An 11,743-nucleotide genomic window follows, 5' to 3' on the forward strand; every position below is an offset into this window, starting at 1 on the left:
ATGTGAATTTAACATAAAAACTAATGAAAACATCCCTAAAAGTAGCTCAATCATACTAAAAACTATCTAAAAACAATGCCAAAAAGCGTATAAATTATCCGCTCATCATGTGACATAGAGGATTCCATATTTTCTTGTTCTCTTCTCTTTCATATGAGCAGGAACAAAGACAAAGGCATTCTTGTTGAAGTTGACCCTGAACCTGAAAGGACCTTGAAGCGAAAGCTAAGAGAAGCTAAGGCACAACTCTCTATAGAGGACCTAACAGAAACCTTCAAAAAAGAAGAACCTATGGCAGCCGAAAACAACAACAATGCCAACAATGCAAGGAAGGTGCTGGGTGACTTTACTGCACCTACTCCCGACTTCTATGGGAGAAGCATCTCTATCCCTGCCATTGGAGTAAACAACTTTGAGCTTAAGCCTCAATTAGTTTCTCTAATGCAACAGAATTGCAAGTTCCATGGACTTTCATTGGAAGATCCTCATCAGTTCTTAGCTGAATTCTTGCAAATCTGTGACACTGTCAAGACTAATGGGGTTGACCCTGAGGTCTACAGACTTATGCTATTCCCTTTTGCTGTAAGAGACAAAGCTAGAATATGGTTGGACTCACAACCTAAAGAAAGCCTGAACTCTTGGGAAAAGCTAGTCAATGCCTCCTTGGCAAAGTTCTTTCCACCTCAAAAATTGAGTAAGCTTTGAGTGGAAGTCCAAACCTTCAGACAGAAGGAAGGTGAATCCCTCTATGAAGCTTGGGAAAGATACAAACAATTAATCAGAAAATGTCCTTCTAATATGCTTTCTGAATGGAGCATCATAGGTATTTTCTATGATGGTCTCTCTGAACTATCCAAGATGTCTTTGGATAGCTCTGCTGGAGGATCTATTCATCTGAAAAAGACGCCTACAGAAGCTCAAGAACTAATTGAAATGGTTGCAAATAACCAATTCATGTACACTTCTGAAAGGAATCCTGTGAACAATGGGACAAATCAGAAGAAAGGAGTTCTTGAGATTGATACTCTGAATGCCATATTAGCTCAGAATAAAATATTGACTCAGCAAGTCAATTTGATTTCTCAAAGTCTGTCTGGAATGCAAAATTCACCTGGCAGTTGATGAGCGGATAATTTATACGCTTTTTGGCATTATTTTTAGTATGTTTTTAGTATGATTTAGTTAGTTTTTAGTATATTTTTATTAGTTTTTAGTTAAAATTCACTTTTCTGGACTTTACTATGAGTTTGTGTGTTTTTCTATGATTTCAGGTATTTTCTGGCTGAAATTGAGGGATCTGAGCAAAAATCTGATTTAGAGGCTGAAAAGGACTGCAGATGCTGTTGGATTCTGACCTCCCTGCACTCGAAGTGGATTTTCTGGAGCTACAGAAACCCAATTGGCGCGCTCTCAACGGCATTGGAAAGTAGACATCCTGGGCTTTCCATCAATATATAATAGTCCATACTTTGCCCGAGATTTGATGGCCCAAACCGGCGTTGCAAATCAGCCTTAGAACTTCCAGCGTTTAACGCTGGAACTGGCATAAAACTTGGAGTTAAACGCCCAAACTGGCATGAAAGCTGGCGTTTAACTCCAGAAAAGGTCTCTACACATGAAAGCTTCAATGCTCAGCCCAAGCACACACCAAGTGGGCCCGGAAGTGGATTTTTCTGTCATTTACTCATTTCTGTAAACCTTAGGTTACTAGTTCACTACTAATAGGATCTTTTGACATTGTATCTGCATCTCATGACACTTTACACGTTTCTTTGTGTACTTCTTACAGCATGAGTCTCTAAACCCCATGGTTTGGGGTGAGGAGCTCTGCTGTGTCTTGATGGATTAATGCAATTACTACTGTTTCTCATTCAATCATGCTTGCTTCCATTCTAAGATATTACTTGTTCTTAAATCGGATGAATGTGATGATCCGTGACACTCATCATCATTCTCAACTATGAACGTGTGCCTGACAACCACCTCCGTTCTACCTTAGATTAAGTAGATATCTCTTGGATTCTCTAACCAGAATCTTCGTGGTATAAGCTAGAACTGATGGCGGCATTCAAGAGAATCCGGAAGGTCTAAACCTTGTCTGTGGTATTCTGAGTAGGATTCAATGATTGAATGACTGTGACGAGCTTCAAACTCCTGAAGGCGGGGCGTTAGTGACAGACGCAAAAGAATCACTAGATTCTATTCCGGCCTGATCGAGAACCGACAGATGGATAGCCGTGCCGTGACAGGGTGCGTTGAACATTTCCAATGAGAGGATGGGAGGTAGCCATTGACAACGGTGAAACCCTACATACAGCTTGCCATGGAAGGAGCCTTGCGTGTTTAATGAAGAAGACAGTAGGAAAGCAGAGATTCAGAAGGCCGAGCATCTCCAAAGCCTCAACCTATTCTCCATTACTGCAAAACAAGTACTTATTTCATGTCCTTTTGCTTTTCACAATCAATCCTAATAATTTCTGATATCCTGACTAAGATTTACAAGATAACCATAGCTTGCTTCAAGCCGACAATCTCCGTGGGATCGACCCTTACTCACGTAAGGTATTACTTGGACGACCCAGTGCACTTGCTGGTTAGTTGTGCGGGATTGCAAAAGTGTGATTGCAATTTCGTGCACCAAGTTTTTGGCGCCGTTGCCGGGGATTGTTCGAGTTTGGACAACTGACGGCTTATCTTGTTGCTTAGATTAGGACTATTTTATTTTTGTTGGTTTAGAGTCTTTTAGTTGAGTCTAGTTTCATATTTTAGGTTTGGTGTCAATTGCATGCTTTTGTTTTTCTTCTAATTTTCGAATTTGCATGTCTTTAGTCCCTTTTTGATCCATAAAAATTCTAAGTTTGGTGTCCTCTTTGTGTTTTTCCTTTAAAATTTTTGAAAAAAATTGTGTTTGATTTTCTAAAATTTTAAGTTTGGTGTCATTTTGTTGTTTTTCTCTTTCCTCTTTTCAAAAATCAAATCTTTTTCATAAAAATTTTTCAATCATATCTTTCTAATTGCTAATCTCAAAATCTTTTCAATTAACTAATTGATTCAGTTTTCAATTTGCTTTGATTTTATTTTCTTTTAATTTTCGAATTTTCATTTTAATTTCCTTTTATTTTATTTTATTTTTATTTTTTTCGGTTAATTCAAAAAAAAAATTTTATCTATCTGCAATCCATATCATCTCCCTTTATCCATTATGGACCCAAGTGGGATTGATCAGTCCAGAAGGACTCTGGGGTCATATGCTAACCCCATTACAGCTGCATATGGGAGTAGCATCTGTACACCTCCCATCAAAGCAAGCAGCTTTGAGCTAAACCCTCAACTCATTATCATAGTGCAGCAAAATTGCCAGTATTCCGGTCTTCCTCAGGAAGAACCTACTGAGTTTCTGGCACAGTTCTTACAAATTGCTGACACAGTACATGATAAAGAGGTGGATCAGGATGTCTACAGACTATTACTGTTTCCATTTGCTGTAAAAGATCAAGCTAAAAGGTGGTTGAATAACCAACCTACAGCAAGCATAAAGACATGGAAACAGTTATCAGACAAATTCCTGAATCATTTTTACCCTCCAAAGAGGATGACACAGCTAAGGCTGGACATCCAAGGCTTTAAACAAGAGGATAATGAATCCCTTTACAATGCCTGGGAGAGGTATAGAGGTATGCTAAGAAAATGCCCCTCTGAAATGTTTTCAGAGTGGGTACAGTTAGACATCTTCTACTATGGGCTTACAGAAAAAGCTCAGATGTCTTTAGACCACTCAGCTGGTGGATCTATACACATGAGGAAAACTATTGAAGAGGCTCAAGAGCTTATAGACACTGTTGCTAGAAACCAATATTTGTACTCTAGCAATGAGTTCTCTCCAAAAGAGGAAGTCATGACAATAGTCACTGATCCTAATCCTCAAGAACAGATGATTGAGCTTAATCAACAATTGCTCCTGATGACAGAACAGTTAGCAGAATTTAGAGAAATGCTGCATGAAACTAAGGTTGCTAACAAGAACATAGAACTGCAGTTGAATCAAGCAAAACAGCAAATATCTGAACAGATAACAGAGGAATGTCAAGCAGTTCAACTGAGGAGTGGAAAGACACTGAATAACACTGCTCAAAAGAGCAAAAAGCCAAACAAGGAACAATTGACAGGGGATAACCAAACCACTGTTAAAAATCCCTTTGAGGACAGTAAGAGCCCAGAGAGGAATGTTATTGGCGTTCAAACGCCAGAAAGGGAGGGAAAGCTGGCGTTAAACGCCCATTCCCTGCCCAGCTCTGGCGTTCAAACGCCAGAAAAGGGAGAGAAGTTGGCGTTTAATGCCCAATCTTCATCCATACCTGGCGTTCAGACGCCAAAGGAGGATCAGACACCTGAGAGTGCTGACAGTAATCCCTCTAAAAAGGCTTCTTCAACCACTTCTGTAAGGAATAAACCTGCAGCATCTAAGGTTGAAGAATATCAAGCCAAGATGCCTTATCCTCAGAAACTCCGCAAAGCGGAACAGGATAAGCAATTTGCCCGCTTTGCAGACTATTTAAGGACTCTTGAAATAAAGATTCCGTTTGCAGAGGCACTTGAGCAAATACCTTCTTATGCTAAGTTCATGAAAGAGATTCTAAGTCATAAGAAGGATTGGAGAGAAACTGAAAAAGTGTTTCTCACTGAAGAATGCAGTGCAGTCATTCTAAAAAGTTTACCAGAAAAGCTTCAAGATCCAGGAAGCTTTATGATACCATGCACATTAGAAGGTGCCTGCACCAAGACAGCCCTATGTGATCTTGGAGCAAGCATCAATCTAATACCTGCATCCACTATCAGGAAGCTTGGGTTGACTGGAAAAGTCAAACCAACCCGGATATGCCTCCAACTTGCTGATGGCTCCATTAAACATCCATCAGGCATAATAGAGGATATGATTGTTAAGGTTGGGCCATTTGCCTTTCCAACTGACTTTGTGGTGCTGGAAATGGAAGAGCACAAAAGTGCAACTCTCATTCTAGGAAGACCTTTCCTAGCGACTGGACGAACTCTCATTGATGTACACAAAGGGGAAGTAACCCTGAGAGTCAATGAGGATGAGTTCAAGTTGAATGCTGTAAAAGCTATGCAGCATCCAGACACACCAAATGACTGCATGGCCACTGACATTATTGACTCTCTAGTAGAAGAGATCAATATGACTGAAAGCCTAGAATCAGAGCTTGAAGACATCTTCAAGAATGTTCAACCTGATCAAGAAGAACCACAGGAAACAAAGGAATTTTCGAAAATCCCTCTGGAGGAGGATAAACCTCCCAAACCTGAACTCAAACCACTACCACCATCCCTGAAGTATGCATTTCTGGGAGAGGGTGACACTTTTCCAGTGATTATAAGCTCTGCTTTAAATCCACAGGAAGAGGAAGCACTGATTCAAGTGCTAAGGACACACAAGACAGCTCTTGGGTGGTCCATAAGTGATCTTAAGGGCATTAGCCCAGCCAGATGCATGCACAAGATCCTGTTGGAGGATAATGCCAAACCAGTGGTCCAACCACAGAGGAGGCTAAATCCTGCCATGAAGGAGGTGGTGCAGAAAGAGGTCACTAAATTACTAGAGGCTGGGATTATCTATCCTATTTCTGATAGCCCCTGGGTGAGCCCTGTACAAGTTGTCCCCAAGAAGGGAGGCATGACAGTGGTTCATAATGAAAAAAATGAACTGGTTCCTACAAGAACAGTCACAGGGTGGCGTATGTGTATTGACTACAGAAGGCTCAATACAGCCACCAGAAAGGATCATTTTCCTTTACCATTCATAGACCAAAATGCTAGAAAGACTAGCTGGTCATGATTATTACTGCTTTTTGGATGGCTATTCAGGTTACAACCAAATTGCAGTAGACCCTCAGGACCAAGAGAAAATAGCATTTACTTGCCCTTCTGGCGTGTTTGCCTACAGGAGGATGCCTTTTGGTTTGTGTAATGCTCCTGCAACCTTTCAGAGATGCATGCTATCCATCTTCTCTGATATGGTGGAGAAATTCCTGGAAGTCTTCATGGATGACTTCTCAGTATATGGAGACTCATTCAGCTCCTGTCTTAATCACCTAGCACTTGTCCTGAAAAGGTGCCAAGAGACTAACCTGGTTTTAAACTGGGAGAAATGTCACTTTATGGTGACTGAAGGAATTGTCCTTGGGCACAAAATTTCAAGCAGGGGAATAGAGGTGGATAAGGCAAAGGTAGAGGTAATTGAAAAGTTACCACCACCTGCCAATGTTAAGGCAATCAGAAGCTTTCTGGGGCATGCAGGATTTTACAGAAGGTTCATAAAGGATTTTTCGAAAATTGCAAAACCTTTGAGTAACCTGCTAGCTGCTGACACACCATTTGTGTTTAACACACAGTGTCAGCAGGCGTTTGAGACCCTGAAAGCTAAGCTGGTCACAGCACCAGTCATCTCTGCACCAAATTGGACATTGCCATTTGAATTAATGTGTGATGCCAGTGACCATGCCATTGGTGCAGTGTTGGGACAGAGGCATAATAAGCTTTTGCACGTCATTTATTATGCCAGCCGTGTTCTAAATGACGCACAGAAGAATTACACAACCACAGAAAAAGAGTTACTTGCAGTGGTCTATGCCATTGACAAGTTTAGATCCTATCTAGTGGGATCCAAAGTGATTGTGTACACTGACCATGCTGCTCTTAAATACTTACTCACAAAGCAGGATTCAAAACCCAGGCTAATAAGATGGGTGTTGCTTCTGCAAGAGTTTGATATAAAAATAAGAGACAGAAAAGGGACAGAGAACCAGGTAGCTGATCATCTGTCCCGAATAGAACCAGTAGCTGGGGCGTCCCTCCCTTCTACTAAGATCTCTGAGACCTTCCCAGATGAGCAACTCTTTGCCATTCAGAAAGCTCCATAGTTTGCAGATATTGCAAACTATAAAGCTGTGAGGTTCATACCCCAGGAGTACAGCAGGGTGCAAAGAAAGAAATTAATTTCAGATGCCAAGTACTACCTGTGGGATGAGCCATATCTCTTTAAGAGATGTGCAGACGGAATGATCCGTAGATGTGTACCCAGAGAAGAAGCACAAAGGATCCTATGGCATTGCCATGGATCACAGTATGGAGGACATTTTGGAAGTGAGCGAACAGCCACTAAGGTCCTCCAATGTGGCTTCTACTGGCCTACTATCTATAAAGATTCCCGAGAGTTTGTGCGTAACTGTGACAGTTGCCAAAGAGCTGGTAACTTGCCTCACGGATATGCCATGCCTCAACAAGGGATATTAGAGATAGAATTGTTTGATGTATGGGGAATTGACTTCATGGGTCCATTCCCACCATCATACTCAAACACTTACATTCTGGTGGTAGTGGACTATGTATCTAAGTGGGTAGAAGCAATTGCTACACCCACTAATGATACCAAGACCGTGCTAAAATTCCTCCAGAAACACATCTTCAGCAGGTTTGGGGTTCCCAGAGTACTAATCAGTGACGGGGGCACTCATTTCTGCAATAGACAGCTATACTCTGCTATGGTCAGATATGGAATTAGCCACAAGGTAGCAACTCCGTATCATCCACAGACAAATGGGCAAGCTGAAGTCTCTAACAGAGAACTAAAAAGAATCCTAGAACGGACTGTGATAGCCCGAAGAAAGGATTGGGCAAGGAGTTTGGATGATGCTCTGTGGGCATACAGAACAGCATTCAAGACTACTATAGGAACCTCTCCATACCAACTGGTGTATGGGAAGACCTGTCATCTGCCCGTGGAACTGGAACATAAAGCCTACTGGGCAACCAGATTCCTAAACATGGATGCTCAGTTAGCTGGTGAAAAAAGATTGCTCCAGCTGAATGAGCTAGAAGAGTTCAGACTCAATGCCTTTGAAAATGCAAAAATTTATAAGGAAAAGGCAAAGAAATGGCATGACAAGAAGTTGTCAACCAGAGTCTTTGAGCCAGGACAAAAAGTTCTGCTCTTCAACTCTAGGCTCAAATTGTTTCCAGGAAAACTTAAATCCCGGTGGAGGGGTTCGTATGTGATTACAGGAGTGTCACCATATGGATATGTTGAGCTTCAGGATATTGATTCTGACAAAAAGTTCATTGTTAATGGACAAAGAATCAAGCATTATCTTGAAGGCAATTTTGAGCAGGAATGCTCAAAACTGAGACTTGAGTGATTCTCAGTAAAGGTCCAGCTAAAGACAGTAAAGAAGCGCTTGCTGGGAGGCAACCCAGTCATTAGTAGGTCATATGTTTTGTTTTTACAGAGGCAAGTATCAAAAATGAAGGAATTCACAGAGTTACAGAAGGATTCAGTGAAAAAAGCAGAGAAAAAGAGCTTACTGGCGAAAAAACGCCAGTAAGGGGCATTTTGGGCGATTCTTCTCCGCCGTATAGCTTCCGTCCTACAGCGGTCTTTTCCCTTTCATTTTCTCTTCCAGTTGGTTGCTTCTTACAGAGACTATCCTTTGTATAAGTTATGATCCATCCAAGGAATGAGCTTCCCCAGAGTAAAATTCCTTGACTGGAGTGACATTTTCCTCGACTATGGTAGTTGAGCGCAAACTTCGATCTCATTAGTTTCAAACCTATCCTATAGTTTCTATTTTTGTTCAAGCCCTCCCTGAGGACAGACCAGCTAGCATCCTATATCTACATTTTCTTGCAGTCACACGTACCGCTTGAAAATGAACTTTCTTAACTTCTCTGAATGTAGGGCTTGTAGTTGAGAAAAGTACCTCTAACTATCACTTCAAGCCGCATTCGAGGCATGAATCCTCTTCCACTTCAAGGGGAAATCCCCCGGTAAGGTATTGAGAAGGGATCGCCTCTCACTCAGGGGTAGCGATCAGATCTTCCTGCTTCAGCGGTTACGAATGGCGATTCTTACCGCTGCTTGGGGTGGCGTAGCATAAGTAGTTTCCTGAAAAGGGTTGAGCGGTTCTCGAGGATCTGCCACCTAGAGGACTGAAATGTTTTGAGTAGTAGACGATTTGATAGTTTTAATTGCTTTCACGCACTGGTCCACATAAGATCTCACTTGCCAGAAATCCACAAAACCAATTCTGGAATGGCAAAGAAAAAGGCTTTAATTTGAAGCACGAGAATGAGGTTGGATGACTATCAGTGGAGAGTTGGTTAGAATGACTAGAAGACAAGTTTTCTCAAAAGGTAGCATCTTCTTGTCACGATGTAATTCCTCAATTATGAATGATCTGCAAATGATCAGTCCTTTCTCGGGTCTCATAAATAATGGATCGACAACAATACGCCAGGTGTGCAGCATCCTGGGCGTTTAGAAAAACGCCCAGTGACAAAGGGGATTCTGGCGTTTAACGCCAGCCAGGGCACCTGGCTGGGCGTTAAACGCCCAAAAGGGGCACCAAATGGGCGTTAAACGCCAGAATGGGTGCCATTCTGGGCGTTTAACGCCAGAAAGGTGGGGGACCCAGATTTCGTTTTCCAATCAAATTTTTTTCAAACTTTCCTTTTCTTACCCATACTTTTCTACATAAACACACTTCAACCTTTCATTATTCACTTTCAAATCTTCAAAAATTAAAATCATTCTTCAAATCTTTCTCAAATCAACCCCAAATCTTATTCAAAAACTCACCCTTTTCTCAATTCCACTCCATATCTTCTCAAATCTCTTTTCAATTTTTCGAAATCTCCTTCCCCCCCCCCTTATAAAAACAAGTTCGGCCTCCTCATTTCTCCACACCATTCGAATTTGCTCTTCCCCCCTCTCTCTTCTTTCCTTTCTTTTGCTTGAGGACAAGCAAACCTCTAAGTTTGGTGTGCTTTTCCGTGATCACTAAGCCAAGATTCATCAAGGTCATGGCTCCTAAGGGAAAACAAACCAATTTAAGAGGAAAGAAAGAGAATAATCCAAAGAACCTTTGGAATCAAGAGAAGTTCTTAACCAAAGAACATGAAGACCATTATCACAAAATAATGGGTCTGAGGTCAGTGATCCCGGAAGTTAAATTTGATCTGAAAGCAGATGAATATCCGGGGATCCAAGAGCAAATTCGAAACAGAGGATGGGAAGTTCTAACCAATCCTGAGATAAAGGTTGGAAGGAATATGGTTCAGGAATTCTACTCAAATCTGTGACTAACAGATAAGCAGAGAATGACTGGAACTGCTTACCATACCTACAGAACCATGGTCAGAGGGAAAGTTATGTACTTCCATCTGGACAAAATAAGAGAAATCTTCAAATTGCCTCAACTGCAAGATGATCCTGAATCCTTTAATAGGAGAATGGTGAGAGCAGATAAAGGGTTGGATCAAGTTCTAGAGGACATATGCCTCCCTGGAACTAAGTGGATAACCAATTCAAAGGGTGTCCCAAACCAACTCAAGAGGGGAGACCTCAAACCAATTGCAAGAGGTTGGCTAGACTTTATTGGGCGTTCCATACTGCCCACTAGCAACCGTTCTGAGGTCACCATCAAGAGAGCAGTGATGATTCATTGCATTATGCTTGGAAAAAAAGTGGAGGTTCATCATGTGATTGCTTGTGAGATCTACACAATTGCAAATAAGAATTCCACTGAAGCCAAATTGGCTTACCCAAGCTTGATCTCCTTGCTCTGTAAAGAGGCTGGGGTAAATATGGGAGTAGATGAGTTCATACCCATTGAACATCCAATCACCAAGAAGTCAATGGAAGGACAAATGCAAGACAACTCTATCAAAAGGAGGGCGCAGGAGTTCCTCTCTGAATTCCCTGAAATTGGCTACTGGGCCAGTCTAGAAGCATCTATCAACAAGTTGCAAGAGACTATGGAGCAACTTAAGGAAGAACAGCAGAATCAGAACTGCATGTTTTGCAAATTGCTGAAGGAACAAGAGAAGCAGGGGCGTGAACTCCAAGAGTGAAAACGCCAAAAGCTCTCCTCTCAAGCTGAGGGAGCATCCACTTCTCAAAATCAAGGTTGTTGAGTCCTAACTCTGTGAAAACCTCTATCATTAGGAGCCTAGTTTAAATTTTTGTTTTCTATTTTTTTCTATTTTTAGTTTCATTTTATATCTATTTTTGAGTCTTATTCTTAATTCATAATTAATAAAATTTAAAATTTATGCCTTAAAGCTATGAATGTCCTATGAACCCATCACCTTTCTTAAATGAAAAATGCTTTAATCACAAAAGAACAAGAAATACAGGATTTCGAATTTATCCTTGAAACTAGTTGAATTAGTTTGATGTGGTGACAATAATTTTTGTCTTTCCGAATGAATGCTTGAACAGTGCATATGCCTTTTGAACTTGTTGTTTTGAGAATGTTAAATTTGTTGGCTCTTGAAAGAATGAGGAAAAAGGGGAACTGTTATTGAGGATCTGAAAAATCATCAAATTGATTCTTGAAGCAAAAAAAAAAAGAAGAAAAAAAAAAGGAGGAGAAGAAAAAGAAAAGGAAAGAAAAAGAAAGAAATAAAGTTGTGAACCAAGGCAAAAAGAGTGTGCTTAAGAACCCTGGACCCCTCTAATTGGGGACTCTAGCAAAGCTGAGTCACAATCTGAAAAGGTTCACCCAATTATGTGTCTGTGGCATGTATGTATCCGGTGGTAATACTGGAAGACAGAGTGCTTTGGGCCACAGCCAAGACTCATACACTAGCTATGTTCAAGAATCATTATACTTAACTAGGAGAATCAATAACACTATCTGAGTTCTGAGTTCCTAAAGATGCCAATCAT

At 41.0% G+C, this 11,743-nt stretch overlaps 1 non-coding gene across 1 annotated transcript; it reads right to left on the minus strand.

The window, feature by feature from the left end:
* Window positions 1–696: 696 nt before the first annotated feature.
* On the minus strand, window positions 697–804 carry LOC130958790 (small nucleolar RNA R71). Its single transcript, XR_009077895.1, has one exon. It is a non-coding gene; the product is annotated as a small nucleolar RNA R71 (small nucleolar RNA).
* Window positions 805–11,743: the final 10,939 nt, after the last annotated feature.

The sequence above is a fragment of the Arachis stenosperma genome, chromosome 10 (genome assembly GCF_014773155.1).
Source record: "Arachis stenosperma cultivar V10309 chromosome 10, arast.V10309.gnm1.PFL2, whole genome shotgun sequence".
NCBI lineage: Eukaryota > Viridiplantae > Streptophyta > Magnoliopsida > Fabales > Fabaceae > Arachis > Arachis stenosperma.